The following is a 14,195-nucleotide window of genomic DNA, read 5'->3' as shown; positions in this document are numbered from 1 at the left end:
TCACCGAAAGCATAACTTAGGAAGAAAATTATAATATATTCAATTGAATTCGAATCGCAATTATGCGACTATTTATTTCAATTGAAACCTTTAAAGGGAGAGAAATCACTGGCCGCACATGGTGTCTGAAGCCATACACTGCATTATACTCCTCAGCAAGAGCAGAAGACCTCTTCCAGGACATGGTGATTATCACAATTTTTGCACGATCAGTTGCGTTCAAAACATTTAAAAGAACGGAAACCCTCTTCAAGCACATGGTACTTATTGGAAATGTAACACGTGCAGTTACATACGAAGCCAGTGAATGAACAGGAGCCGTGGTGATGCATAGTTATAGCAGAAACAGTTGCATTTGAAAATCCGAGAAACAGAATAAACTCTCTAGCCGAAGATGTTACCTACTTATGATATTGATCAAGTGGTAGTCGGTATTTATCACCTTCAGACACACACAATAAGAGAACGGGAGTAAAATGAAATTTGTTGATTTTGAAATAAGGACAGACCAAGTTTCATGAACATGTCTTACAATTTTAGAGCGAACTAACTGAAGACATTTTATTCTTAATTCTTACTGATTATATGGACAGACATACATTCGCAGAGTAAATGTGAATTTTTTTGAACATCAAAGTTTTCCTAATTTGACTTACTTGTTCATCTTTGAACTGCAACGATAAAACACTTAATTGACCATATGCCTTTTGTATGGTTTCGCTTTCTAACGAACCGAACACTTGATTGAAAATTCAGGGGTGAATATGCTTTGGCGCATCATCTTAAACTAGTATCATATACTTACTTTAAAACATAATCTGGACACTAGAATAGTTTTAAAGGAGGTTCATCAATTGTTACGTAAAATACTTTTCCAATAAGTCGTACGTTCAGGAGCATTGTCAAATTCCCAATACATATCTCCCACACGATTTGTAACAATCAACAACATTTAATGATGTTTGCTTGTTGCTTTTCGTGAAATAGGTTAGAAAATCAAGAAAGTGGGTAAACTGAGACTTGATGTTTTAAGAAGAATAAAGATTCTCAACAAGAAAAATCACAACCTACCAATTACGTTCTTTGCTGATCCCCGGTCGAGTCATACCAAAGACTTACAAAATGCTACTAACAGCTGCCTCGCTTCACGCTCAGCATTAAGAGGTTAGTGTTAGGACTGGTCCGCCTGGTGTCAGGATAATATGACTGGGTGGGACATCATGCTACATATCTGCGGCATGATGCCCCAGTGCTAGACGTAACTATAATCTGTCGCACTGCGGACATCGTAGCGATATGACTGATAAATTATTAAAGCTACGTTAAAAATCCATATCACACACACACACACACACACGCACACGCACACATGTTCTTTGCTGGTTTTAATCGACGTTCTTATTTTTTCTTCTTTGCATTCCTTACAACCTTACACAACAAAAGATAACAATTACGTTATTTGTTAGTTTCAATCGATGTTCAGCATATGAATCAAAGTTTGCAAGAGAATATTTGTGTGAATATTTGTGTGATTTGCAACAACAATTTCCTGATGCGTTTCAAAGTTACACTTTGAATAGAGCTTACAAAGGAAATGAAAATATAAGGAGCATTTTGGGCGAGATCCAGTCTTCCGAGTATCGACAAGCCTGGTTTTTAAAAGTGTAAATCGAATGGTAGTAAGTGGTGAATGTTTCTAATTAATTCAGACCTAGCAATTAACGTTAAAACAAGTGAAAATTGTAAAGTTGAAAATATAATTCATATGATGCGAAAACTGTTTTATGTTATGTATTGTTTAAACTGTATAAAGAGAATGCAGAGGAAACCAAAAGGCATTTAATTTATTTACTTTTAATGAACATTCTTCGGGACCTTTATGGTACATAGATTCATTCGCATCTATCTGTCTGTCTCTATGTATAACTGTATGTCTGTTTCAATCTCAATCCACTGTAAACCTGTCTGCCTGTTTGTCTGCCTATATGTCTATTGTATTGCCTGTTCAAGTATTTTGATTCTCTTGATGGGTATCTTCCTTCGTTGGAATGATGAAATATATATCTATATATCAATCTATCGATTGACCGATAGCTTTATCTGTCTATATATCTTGATGGGCATGCTCCTTTTTGAGAATGAGTACATTTCATACACAACTAGTAAAGTTTCAAAATCTTAGTCTTTCGTCATCATTAAACTATTCAATTTGCTTCAGAACAAGAAGACAGAATAACTTCAAATTACTTTTGTTTTTACATTCATCGCCAGGCTTTCTTCTCCAGTTACTTGTCGATATTATGTCCAAATAATGAAGATAATGACCCAAATATAAGTCCTTATTCCAAGGCCAAAAAAAAACTGTCGCAAATGACCAAAGGAAAAACTGATTTTAATGAATTTTAATCATTATTGCATAAGAAAAGAAGGAACTTAGTGTCACTATAAAGTGTTTTTTTTTCTCTTAGTTTTCTTTGACGATGGTGTTTTCTGACATATGTAATTGTGGTTAAGATTAGTCTTTCTTGTATACATAAACTGGTTCCCTAAATTCAAGAATGAAACTATGCAATCAAAACTGGCAGAAGTTAAATAATTATTAGCATACATTTTGATAAGGATGTCTAAAACAAACTTTTTCTGTATGGGTGTGGAGGTTAACTTTGTTCAGAGGAAGATAAGAGTGCAATGAAAAACTATGCTAATCCACTGGTCCATACAGTAGTTATATTTGTTCAAGAATTTCAGTACATCCTCTGAAGCTGAAGTCGTAAATGGGGTTCTGGGAAGTTAACTTCCAATTAATTGTACTTGACTAACTATATGAAAACCTATTTCAAGTTTTGGAGAAATGACAATTCACCAGCGTTTCCGAAATCAATCCGTCAAAAGTATTGCATTTACACGAATAATTGAAAATGAAATATTTCACTCATGGCTGTCCCGAGAGATTGCTTCAACCATTTACCAGGATACTACAAAATGAGTATTAACTTTCATTTCCAAAATGGTGGGCTCGTCCGGGATTTGAACCCGGGACCTCTCGCACCCAAAGCGAGAATCATACCCCTAGACCAACGAGCCTCACATGGGAAATAATCGTGCCATTATCCGCCTTTATATTTGTCCTGCATACGAGCCGTACCTTATCTACAGCTTGATATCAGTGCGCTGCTGTTACTCAGATCCTTGCACATGAAAAGATTATATCATAGATGAAACGTACATATTTCATTTCCTTGTGTACATTTCATGCACAAATAGTATTGTTTCGAAATATCAGTCTTTTGATATCATTTACTATTCAGTTTGCTTCAAAGCTAATCTCCCAAATCTATGAGACATACACATATAAGTCCTTCTTCCAAGGAGAAAAAACTGTCGCAAATGACCCATGATCAAACTAAATTTAATGAATTTTAATAATCTTTGCATCATTTAAGACCAGATGATAGGAAGGAACTTAATGTTCCTATAAAGTGTTTTCTTTTTCTCTCTTAGTTTTCTCTGAAGATTGTGTTTTGTAATATATGTAATTTATGGATGACATTATTCATTGTTGTATACACAGACTGGTTCTCTAAATTCAAGACCGAAACTATGCAATCAAGCTGATTGTTGTTGTGGGTAATAAATGAAAAGTAATTAGTTGACTTTGTTTAGACTAACATGCTTTAAGATAAAGTCGATTTCCGATGACGAAGACATATTTAGAATTAAAATGATATTTTATTTGCATGCTTCTAAATGAAATCCAACTCATCTGAATTTTACTGTTGATAATAATCAAGAGTTTCAGATCTACATAATATTAATTGCTGCCGATAGACCCTTGGACAATTCGTTGATCAAACAGCATTCTCCATTCGCCGGCGTCCCCGTTTGACACTTGCATTATGCATAAAGATGAATGCATGCTGATGTATGTCGATGGAAGCCAAATTTGCCATTCTAGTCGACGGTCATACCATTAATTTGACAGTTGATTTTCACAACAACAAAAAAGATAATTCCAGTAGGTGGATTAGGCAAGGTTCGTTTTAGGTTCTCTCTAAGCAGCACATTCATCTTTCGTTAAAGATATGATAGGAAATCTGTACAAATATTATGAATTCGTCCATCAATATTTTGCTTAAAAACCAATTCCGGATAGACTTTGTTCTATTTACAACCTCCTTGAAAACGAATACCGTTTTCTACTAAAATGCATCTTGTGGATAGATGTGAGATGAAATTCAAGCAGACAAGACCTTTGAAGAGACTAGCAAGTGAGAAATCATGTGGCTGTCTCCAATTTAGAAAGTGCTTCAATCCAAGTAATCTACGCCGTTTCAGAATCAAATAAAGAGATGTGTTGTGTCGGTTAATTCTAACAGCATGCATTGTAACCCCATAGGCAGTCAATCAATAAATCAACGCCTACTGAATTAGATGACACAGACATGTAAATGACATTAGGCAGTTAAGGTAAAGACACGGTGGGGAGATAGGCCCTTACGAAGCAAGGGAATAATGTGCATCGGTGGTTCAGTGGTAGAATGCTCGCCTGCCACGCGGGCGGCCCGGGTTCGATTCCCGGCCGATGCAAATTTTTTTTATATAATTTTAGAATGTTTGCATAATCCAATATTTGTAATAACTCTTTTTGCCCTAGTCTAATTTTCGCTCACTTTTGTGTTTTATGCCAACTCCACAACTGAAATCGGAACAGTCCTTGAATCAGAAGCTTGGATGTCTCACACTGAGTGTCCCTCGCTTCCCGGAAAAAAAGATGGATGTTGGTGCAAAACAGCTTTCCATTACAATGGGACAGATCCTTATCTTGTCTATAAGGAGTTTCTAATTGGAACTGTAGGAAGAGCGTAATAACCTTCATTTTTCAGTTAGAGGTTAATCTTTAAATCCGGATGACGATGCCTATCGCCCTTAATTATTTTAACACAAGAACATTTCAGTGTACTGAACGTGTTATTATCATTTACTTTATGACACTAGAATACTCTTTTAGAGATGTCTTCAATTTATTTCAACATTTATGTCTGTCTGTAAACCTCGTTTCACGTTTGACCTTCTCCAGCCAACTTTGACTCGAATTTCATTGAACTGATTTCAAATCCAGACTGAAAGGAATGATACTAAGTTCCCATTCACAATGTTTTTGTGTTATTTACAGATTACTGTATCAAACGATCATTGACCTCTCTCTCTCCCTCTCTCTCTCGCTCCCTCTCTCTCTCTCTCTCCCTCTCTCTCCCTCGCACTCTCTCTCTCTCTCTCTCTCTCTCTCTCTCTCCCTCTCTCTCGTTCGAAATCACACAAGAGTTCAAAGTTTATGCCTGCACAATGTCATATGTAGGAAAGTCATCATTGGAGATGTAAATGTTTAGATGATCAACCTGTCATGGGTTTCATTACATTTCAGAGGACAACAAATAGAACTATAATCAGCCTGCAATTTCAAAACTCTACAACGTCATTAAGAATAAATGTACGACATACTGTTATATCTACAATTACACCGTTTGAAAGATAAACTATATCCTCATGCGCAAACATGCACGCACGCAAACATACATATATGTGTAAACAACATACAATCATTTTTTTTTTAAAAGGCAAACTGTTATCTATACTGTATTTCTACTGTGTGATTGAAGTTTCTCCTTAATTGCGGGTAGGAGATTGGGCCTATCTGAATAATGTCTTTTTAATCAATAACATATTGAAGGCCTATTGTGTATATGGTTGTAGATTATAAAGTAAGATTATTAATTTTGTATGAAAACATCTTTATTTGGATTTGAGATCAGATCATTAGTTTTTCCACAGGAAATCCTGGTGTACCAGATATTTGGCATGTTCTTTACTAAACCTTTAGTATTATACATGATCTTGCTGCCAGCGTTGAATATTATAGTAAACGAAACAAATATATTTGCAGTAGATGCATTAGGCAAAGTTGATTGCAGGTTTTATCTAAGCAATACACCAAACTTTAGGATAGGAAAACTGTACCAATAGTGCGAATTGCGTCCATTAATGTCTTGCTTACAAACTAATTCAGGACGGATTTTATTTGATTCACAACCTCCTTAGAAATGAACACCATTTCTCTACTTGCATGTGTCTTGTAGAAAGATCTAAGAGCCATATATATATATATATATATATATATATATATATATATATATATATATATATATATATATATATATATATATATATATATATATATATATATATATATATATATATATATATATACACAGACGCTGGCGGCCTTCATTTGATTCCAAGTCGATGAAAGGATACTTTTACATTCAGAATGTGTGCATGGTCCTAAATTGTACTATCGTTTTTCGCTGTAAGCTAATTGTCGCTCACTTATGTTTTGTATGCCAACGCCACAACTTAAAGTCTTCCATCAGGAGATGGGGTTTCTCATACAGAATGTCCCTCGTTTGATGGATGCCCCGTGAATCCAAAAATCAAAAGCAATTATTTTGTCATTGAGGATGTATTAAACTGCATGCCATAGCATTCATAGAACTGTATGCCTGAGAATGTGCAGAAATGCATTTCTGCCTATCGAAACAAAAGCACACCTGATGTTTCTATCCAGAACTCAAACCTCAGTAAATCATAAAATAGGGAGTTGCAAAATTAATGCTAAAACAATTCTCTGGCAATCAAGAAGTCTAGTAAAAGTAATGCCACCAATGTCTTTCATCAGTACATTTTGGAATTAGAGCTACAATGAAATGATTTTGCAATATTATCAGCCTATTACAAACCCAGTTTGAAGTGAGACAGAAATGGGACTCGGATTGAATCTTGAAAAGGTAAATAAAAGTCAGACGGAAACTTGCAGAAAACATGGAAGTCAGACGATATTTTTCAATAGTAAATGGAAATCAGACGAAGTCTTGGAAAAGTATGTTTAGGTAGATTTCTGAACACAAGGGAATTCGACTGCTGTATTCCGAATTCAATACCAAGGTATTGTTATATTTATCTGAAAAGTCACAAACCGGTCTAGAACTGGACTATGCCAAGCGAAGTTCGGACAAGTGGCACATTGTTTCAGATTGTTCAAGACAGACTGAGCGTGTTGCCTAGCGGATTTATTTTGATCGAAACACTTTGGCGCAGAAACACTATCCATCTTTTAAAGATACAAATGATTTCCTGGAAAAAACTGACCAAACTTACAGCCTCTTAAAACTGTATACTTGGAGAAATAAAGGTGTGCAACGGCCATAAATTACCATTTTTTACGTTAGGTGTATTGAGGATAGTTTCCTCGTTTGGACCCATGTGGAGGAAAAATAGTTTCCTGACTGGATATAACAACCAACATTCATCAATTAAAATTAAAACGAAAAAGAAAGGGAATAAGGAGTAGATTTCCTAAATTTGACATTATACAACAGAATAAACTTGCAAACGGGAATAATCGGGACATTAGGATATATTTAAAGGAGATTCATCAATTGTTACGTTAAATACCTTTCCTGTAAGGCATGGGTTCAGGAGCATTGTTAATTCCAAACACATATTTCCCACACGATTTTGCAACATCAACAAGATTTAATGACGCTTGTTCGATGTATTTCGAGAAATAAGTTGAAAAATCAAGCAAGTGGTTAAACAGAGACCTGAAGTTTTAAGAAGAATAAATATTCTCAACAAAACAAAACTAACAATTTCGTTTTTTGTTAGTTACATTTGACGTTCTTAGTTTTTCTCCTTTATATTCCATACAACTTTACAAAACAAAAAATAACAATTACGATCTATGTTGGTTTCAGTCCACGTTCTTTTTTTCTTTTACATTCCTTAAAAGCTTGCAAAACAAATGTAACAAGTACGTTCTTTGTTGGTTAAAGTCGATCTTTTTTTCTTTCTTACATTCTTTACAAGCTTACAAATTAAAACTAACAATTATGTTCTTTTTTGGTTTCAATCGACGTTCCGCATCTGCAAGATGACTTATTGTTGTTACAGCTCTGTGAAGATAACAATTCCAAAATGTTGCACCGTGTAACTGTAAATATAACTTTATCAAGCATATTTATTCTTAATAGGGTTGTCAACTTTTGAAAGCTGAGGCTGATTGAAGTCCTGAAGATTGATCTCTGAAAGGTAAAGAAATGCAAGACAGGTTGATCATCTAGCCATCTACAACTACAAATATAACTTCCCAACATATGTCACATACACAACGAGAAAACACCGATATTATTTTCACCGAAAGCATAACTTAGGAAGAAAATTATAATATATTCAATTGAATTCGAATCGCAATTATGCGACTATTTATTTCAATTGAAACCTTTAAAGGGAGAGAAATCACTGGCCGCACATGGTGTCTGAAGCCATACACTGCATTATACTCCTCAGCAAGAGCAGAAGACCTCTTCCAGGACATGGTGATTATCACAATTTTTGCACGATCAGTTGCGTTCAAAACATTTAAAAGAACGGAAACCCTCTTCAAGCACATGGTACTTATTGGAAATGTAACACGTGCAGTTACATACGAAGCCAGTGAATGAACAGGAGCAGTGGTGATGCATAGTTATAGCAGAAACAGTTGCATTTGAAAATCCGAGAAACAGAATAAACTCTCTAGCCGAAGATGTTACCTACTTATGATATTGATCAAGTGGTAGTCGGTATTTATCACCTTCAGACACACACAATAAGAGAACGGGAGTAAAATGAAATTTGTTGATTTTGAAATAAGGACAGACCAAGTTTCATGAACATGTCTTACAATTTTAGAGCGAACTAACTGAAGACATTTTATTCTTAATTCTTACTGATTATATGGACAGACATACATTCGCAGAGTAAATGTGAATTTTTTTGAACATCAAAGTTTTCCTAATTTGACTTACTTGTTCATCTTTGAACTGCAACGATAAAACACTTAATTGACCATATGCCTTTTGTATGGTTTCGCTTTCTAATGAACCGAACACTTGATTGAAAATTCAGGCGTGAATATGCTTTGGCGCATCATCTTAAACTAGTATCATATACTTACTTTAAAACATAATCTGGACACTAGAATAGTTTTAAAGGAGGTTCATCAATTGTTACGTAAAATACTTTTCCAATAAGTCGTACGTTCAGGAGCATTGTCAAATTCCCAATACATATCTCCCACACAATTTGTAACAATCAACAACATTTAATGATGTTTGCTTGTTGCTTTTCGTGAAATAGGTTAGAAAATCAAGAAAGTGGGTAAACTGAGACTTGATGTTTTAAGAAGAATAAAGATTCTCAACAAGAAAAATCACAACCTACCAATTACGTTCTTTGCTGATCCCCGGTCGAGTCATACCAAAGACTTACAAAATGCTACTAACAGCTGCCTCGCTTCACGCTCAGCATTAAGAGGTTAGTGTTAGGACTGGTCCGCCTGGTGTCAGGATAATATGACTGGGTGGGACATCATGCTACATGTCTGCGGCATGATGCCCCAGTGCTAGACATAACTATAATCTGTCGCACTGCGGACATCGTAGCGATATGACTGATAAATTATTAAAGCTACGTTAAAAATCCAAATCACACACACACACACACACACGCACACGCACACATGTTCTTTGCTGGTTTTAATCGACGTTCTTATTTTTTCTTCTTTGCATTCCTTACAACCTTACACAACAAAAGATAACAATTACGTTATTTGTTAGTTTCAATCGATGTTCAGCATATGAATCAAAGTTTGCAAGAGAATATTTGTGTGAATATTTGTGTGATTTGCAACAACAATTTCCTGATGCGTTTCAAAGTTACACTTTGAATAGAGCTTACAAAGGAAATGAAAATATAAGGAGCATTTTGGGCGAGATCCAGTCTTCCGAGTATCGACAAGTCTGGTTTTTAAAAGTGTAAATCGAATGGTAGTAAGTGGTGAATGTTTCTAATTAATTCAGACCTAGCAATTAACGTTAAAACAAGTGAAAATTGTAAAGTTAAAAATATAGTTCATATGATGCGAAAACTGTTTTATGTTATGTATTGTTTAAACTGTATAAAGAGAATGCAGAGGAAACCAAAAGGCATTTAATTTATTTACTTTTAATGAACATTCTTCGGGACCTTTATGGTACATAGATTCATTCGCATCTATCTGTCTGTCTCTATGTATAACTGTATGTCTGTTTCAATCTCAATCCACTGTAAACCTGTCTGCCTGTTTGTCTGCCTATATGTCTATTTTATTGCCTGTTCAAGTATTTTGTTTCTCTTGATGGGTATCTTCCTTCGTTGGAATGATGAAATAAATATCTATATATCAATCTATCGATTGACCGATAGCTTTATCTGTCTATATATCTTGATGGGCATGCTCCTTTTTGAGAATGAGTACATTTCATACACAACTAGTAAAGTTTCAAAATCTTAGTCTTTCGTCGTCATTAAACTATTCAATTTGCTTCAGAACAAGAAGACAGAATAACTTCAAATTACTTTTGTTTTTACATTCATCGCCAGGCTTTCTTCTCCAGTTACTTGTCGATATTATGTCCAAATAATGAAGATAATGACCCAAATATAAGTCCTTATTCCAAGGCCAAAAAAAACTGTCGCAAATGACCAAAGGAAAAACTGATTTTAATGAATTTTAATCATTATTGCATAGGATAAGAAGGAACTTAGTGTCACTATAAAGTGTTTTTTTTTCTCTTAGTTTTCTCTGACGATGGTGTTTTCTGACATATGTAATTGTGGTTAAGATTAGTCTTTCTTGTATACATAAACTGGTTCTCTAAATTCAAGAACGAAACTATGCAATCAAAACTGGCAGAAGTTAAATAATTATTAGCATACATTTTGATAAGGATGTCTAAAACAAACTTTTTCTGTATGGGTGTGGAGGTTAACTTTGTTCAGAGGAAGATAAGAGTGCAATGAAAAACTATGCTAATCCACTGGTCCATACAGTAGTTATATTTGTTCAAGAATTTCCGTACATCCTCTGAAGCTGAAGTCGTAAATGGGGTTCTGGGAAGTTAACTTCCAATTAATTGTACTTGACTAACTATATGAAAACCTATTTCAAGTTTTGGAGAAATGACAATTCACCAGCGTTTCCGAAATCAATCCGTCAAAAGTATTGCATTTACACGAATAATTGAAAATGAAATATTTCACTCATGGCTGTCCCGAGAGATTGCTTCAACCATTTACCAGGATACTACAAAATGAGTATTAACTTTCATTTCCAAAATGGTGGGCTCGTCCGGGATTTGAACCCGGGACCTCTCGCACCCAAAGCGAGAATCATACCCCTAGACCAACGAGCCTCACACGGGAAATAATCGTGCCATTATCCGCCTTTATATTTGTCCTGCATACGAGCCGTACCTTATCTACAGCTTGATATCAGTGCGCTGCTGTTACTCAGATCCTTGCACATGAAAAGATTATATCATAGATGAAACGTACATATTTCATTTCCTTGTGTACATTTCATGCACAAATAGTATTGTTTCGAAATATCAGTCTTTTGATATCATTTACTATTCAGTTTGCTTCAAAGCTAATCTCCCAAATCTATGAGACATACACATATAAGTCCTTCTTCCAAGGAGAAAAAACTGTCGCAAATGACCCATGATCAAACTAAATTTAATGAATTTTAATAATCTTTGCATCATTTAAGACCAGATGATAGGAAGGAACTTAATGTTCCTATAAAGTGTTTTCTTTTTCTCTCTTAGTTTTCTCTGAAGATTGTGTTTTGTAATATATGTAATTTATGGATGACATTATTCATTGTTGTATACACAGACTGGTTCTCTAAATTCAAGACCGAAACTATGCAATCAAGCTGATTGTTGTTGTGGGTAATAAATGAAAAGTAATTAGTTGACTTTGTTTAGACTAACATGCTTTAAGATAAAGTCGATTTCCGATGACGAAGACATATTTAGAATTAAAATGATATTTTATTTGCATGCTTCTAAATGAAATCCAACTCATCTGAATTTTACTGTTGATAATAATCAAGAGTTTCAGATCTACATAATATTAATTGCTGCCGATAGACCCTTGGACAATTCGTTGATCAAACAGCATTCTCCATTCGCCGGCGTCCCCGTTTGAAACTTGGATTATGCGTAAAGATGAATGCATGCTGATGTATGTCGATGGAAGCCAAATTTGCCATTCTAGTCGACGGTCATACCATTAATTTGACAGTTGATTTTCACAACAACAAAAAAGATAATTCCAGTAGGTGGATTAGGCAAGGTTCGTTTTAGGTTCTCTCTAAGCAGCACATTCATCTTTCGTTAAAGATATGATAGGAAATCTGTACAAATATTATGAATTCGTCCATCAATATTTTGCTTAAAAACCAATTCCGGATAGACTTTGTTCTATTTACAACCTCCTTGAAAACGAATACCGTTTTCTACTAAAATGCATCTTGTGGATAGATGTGAGATGAAATTCAAGCAGACAAGACCTTTGAAGAGACTAGCAAGTGAGAAATCATGTGGCTGTCTCCAATTTAGAAAGTGCTTCAATACAAGTAATCTACGCCGTTTCAGAATCAAATAAAGAGATGTGTTGTGTCGGTTTACTCTAACAGCATGCATTGTAACCCCATAGGCAGTCAATCAATAAATCAACGCCTACTGAATTAGATGACACAGACATATAAATGACATTAGGCAGTTAAGGTAAAGACACGGTGGGGAGATAGGCCCTTACGAAGCAAGGGAATAATGTGCATCGGTGGTTCAGTGGTAGAATGCTCGCCTGCCACGCGGGCGGCCCGGGTTCGATTCCCGGCCGATGCAAATTTTTTTATATATAATTTTAGAATGTTTGCATAATCCAATATTTGTAATAACTCTTTTTGCCCTAGTCTAATTTTCCCTCACTTTTGTGTTTTATGCCAACTCCACAACTGAAATCGGAACAGTCCTTGAATCAGAAGCTTGGATGTCTCACACTGAGTGTCCCTCGCTTCCCGGAAAAAAACATGGATGTTGGTGCAAAACAGCTTTCCATTACAATGGGACAGATCCTTATCTTGTCTATAAGGAGTTTCTAATTGGAACTGTAGGAAGAGCGTAATAACCTTCATTTTTCAGTTAGAGGTTAATCTTTAAATCCGGATGACGATGCCTATCGCCCTTAATTATTTTAACACAAGAACATTTCAGTGTACTGAACGTGTTATTATCATTTACTTTATGACACTAGAATACTCTTTTAGAGATGTCTTCAATTTATTTCAACATTTATGTCTGTCTGTAAACCTCGTTTCACGTTTGACCTTCTCCAGCCAACTTTGACTCGAATTTCATTGAACTGATTTCAAATCCAGACTCAAAGGAATGATACTAACTTCCCATTCACAATGTTTTTGTGTTATTTACAGAATACTGTATCAAACGATCATTGACCTCTGTCTCTCCCTCTGTCTCTCTCGCTCCCTCTCTCGCTCAATCTCCCTCTCTCTCCCTCGCACTCTCTCTCTCTCTGTCTGTCTGTCTGTCTGTCTGTCTGTCTCTCTCTCTCTCTCTCTCTCGTTCGAAATCACACAAGAGTTCAAAGTTTATGCCTGCACAATGTCATATGTAGGAAAGTCATCATTGGAGATGTAAATGTTTAGATGATCAACCTGTCATGGGTTTCATTACATTTCAGAGGACAACAAATAGAACTATAATCAGCCTGCAATTTCAAAACTCTACAACGTCATTAAGAATAAATGTACGACATACTGTTATATCTACAATTACACCGTTTGAAAGATAAACTATATCCTCATGCGCAAACATGCACGCACGCAAACATACATATATGTGTAAACAACATACAATCATTTTTTTTTTAAAAGGCAAACTGTTATCTATACTGTATTTCTACTGTGTGATTGAAGTTTCTCCTTAATTGCGGGTAGGAGATTGGGCCTATCTGAATAATGTCTTTTTTATCAATAACATATTGAAGGCTTATTGTGTATATGGTTGTAGATTATAAAGTAAGATTATTAATTTTGTATGAAAACATCTTTATTTGGATTTGAGATCAGATCATTAGTTTTTCCTCAGGAAATCCTGGTGTACCAGATATTTGGCATGTTCTTTACTAAACCTTTAGTATTATCCATGATCTTGCTGCCAGCGTTGAATATTATAGTAAACGAAACA

The 14,195-nt window shown here is 35.2% G+C and overlaps 4 non-coding genes across 4 annotated transcripts; 2 read left to right on the top strand and 2 right to left on the bottom strand.

Moving 5' to 3' along the window:
* Positions 1 to 3,012: 3,012 nt before the first annotated feature.
* On the bottom strand, positions 3,013 to 3,084 carry Trnap-ugg (transfer RNA proline (anticodon UGG)). Its single transcript has one exon. It is a non-coding gene; the product is annotated as a tRNA-Pro (tRNA).
* Positions 3,085 to 4,516: 1,432 nt separating this feature from the next.
* Trnag-gcc (transfer RNA glycine (anticodon GCC)) lies at positions 4,517 to 4,587 on the top strand. The gene has a single exon. It is a non-coding gene; the product is annotated as a tRNA-Gly (tRNA).
* A 6,671-nt stretch (positions 4,588 to 11,258) lies between these two features.
* Positions 11,259 to 11,330, bottom strand: Trnap-ugg (transfer RNA proline (anticodon UGG)). Its single transcript has one exon. It is a non-coding gene; the product is annotated as a tRNA-Pro (tRNA).
* Positions 11,331 to 12,762: 1,432 nt separating this feature from the next.
* On the top strand, positions 12,763 to 12,833 carry Trnag-gcc (transfer RNA glycine (anticodon GCC)). Its single transcript has one exon. It is a non-coding gene; the product is annotated as a tRNA-Gly (tRNA).
* The last annotated feature ends 1,362 nt before the right edge of the window (positions 12,834 to 14,195 follow it).

Source organism: Sinohyriopsis cumingii, unplaced genomic scaffold, assembly GCF_028554795.1.
Source record: "Sinohyriopsis cumingii isolate HCF-2022 unplaced genomic scaffold, ASM2855479v2 utg002482l, whole genome shotgun sequence".
Taxonomy (NCBI): Eukaryota; Metazoa; Mollusca; class Bivalvia; order Unionida; family Unionidae; genus Sinohyriopsis; species Sinohyriopsis cumingii.
The sequence above is the reverse complement of the archived record's forward strand: the minus strand, read 5'-3'. Positions and strand labels throughout refer to the sequence as shown.